Source organism: Rhinolophus ferrumequinum, chromosome 3, assembly GCF_004115265.2.
Source record: "Rhinolophus ferrumequinum isolate MPI-CBG mRhiFer1 chromosome 3, mRhiFer1_v1.p, whole genome shotgun sequence".
NCBI lineage: Eukaryota > Metazoa > Chordata > Mammalia > Chiroptera > Rhinolophidae > Rhinolophus > Rhinolophus ferrumequinum.
The window spans coordinates 84,193,871-84,195,583 of NC_046286.1; the positions used below are offsets into that span (position 1 = coordinate 84,193,871).

Consider the following 1,713-nt stretch of genomic DNA (forward strand, 5'->3'; position numbering starts at 1 on the left):
TGTTCAAGGGTCAACTGTATATGACATTCAGGAAAAGGCAAAACTATGGAGACAAAAAAAGATCACTGGTTGCCAGGGGTTTGCGGGGAGGAAGGGGAGAGATGAATGGGTGAAGTACAGGGGATTTTTAGGGACGTGAAAACATGCTTCTGCACGATACTATAATGGTGGCCTACAAGTCATTACACATTTGTCAAAGCCTAAATGCATGACACAGAGTGAACCCTAATGTTAAATTGTGGACTTTAATTAATACTATGCTAATATTGGTTCACCAACTGTAACAAATATACCATATTAACAAAAGACGTTAAAAACAGGAAATTTGGGTTGGGATAAACGGGTATATGGAAACTCTGTACTCAATTTTCTCAATTTTTTTCTATAAACCTAAAATTATTTTTTAAAACATAAACTCTATTAACTTAAAATAAAATAACTTAAATATCAGATCATTTAAGTTCAAGGGTTATGGCTCAGGTGACCCAAGGTCTTTGTATTCTTTGGAAAAAAGATTAATATCTAATTAACATATCCAGAACCTGACAACCAACAATTACAGAACAGTCATGCTTTTCAATCACACATGGAATGCTTAAAAACTAACCAACCATTCTCCCTCGTTCCCCTAGCAGCGGATCAGAGAGCAGACCCACCACCAATGCAGGCCCAGTTCCCATCACCCACCCGCCAACACCCAGCCCCAGTCAGCATCACCACAACCATGAGCAGCCAGGTGGACACCCAGCATCCGCCTGCCCCTGTGCATCCCCCCTGCCCTGCCCTCAGCATCACCAACACCGAGCCCGGCCCCTCAGGCCTCAGCACAGGGAGCAGCAACCTGTGGCCTCACAATGGCGGCACCAGCCGATGGTGACAAGAAGGTCATGGCAACAAAAGTTTTGGGAACAGTAAAATGGTTCAGTGCAAGAAACGGATATGGAATGACAAAATTCATCACAGGAATGACACCAAGGAATATGTATTTGTACACCAGACTTCCATAAAGGATAATAACCCCAGGAAGTACCTTCCAATGTAGGAGATGGAGAGATTGTGGAATTTGATGTTGTTGAAGGAGAAACGGGTGCGAAGGCAGCAAATGTCACAGGCACTGGTGGAGTTCCAGTGCCAGGTAGCAAATGTGCAGCAGACTGGAACCATTACAGCTGCCATGCGCATTGCAGGGGGCCTCCACGCAATTACCAGCACAACTACCAGAATAGTGAAGGTAGGAAAAAGAATGAGGGATCATAGAAAGCTTCCGAAGGCCAGACCCAACAGCACCGACCCTACCGCAGGCCATGGTTCCCACCTTACTACCTGCGGAGACCCCATGGTCATTGACCACAGTATTTCAACCCTCCTGTGCAGGCAGAAGTGATGGAGGGCGCTGACAACCAGGGTGTAGGAGAACAAGGTAGACCAGACCAGTGAGACAGAATTTGTATTGAAGGGGCCACGATTCCGTAGGGGCCCTTCTGGCCAAAGACAGCCTAGAGAGGACGGCAATGAGGAGATAAGGAAAATCAGGGAGATGAGACTCAAGGTCAGCAGCCACCTCAACTCAGGTGCCCATGCAGACACCCAGAAAACCGTAACCCACAAGATGGCAAAGAGACAAAAGCAGCTGATCCACCAGCTGAGAACTCCTCCACTCTGGAGGCTGAGCAGTCAATACTGGCTTACCATCGCTACCATCATCTAGTTTAG

At 46.5% G+C, this 1,713-nt stretch overlaps 1 pseudogene; it reads left to right on the forward strand.

Annotated features, from left to right (window-relative positions):
• The first annotated feature begins 724 nt into the window (after window positions 1-724).
• Window positions 725-1,713, forward strand: LOC117020699 (Y-box-binding protein 1-like; annotated as a pseudogene).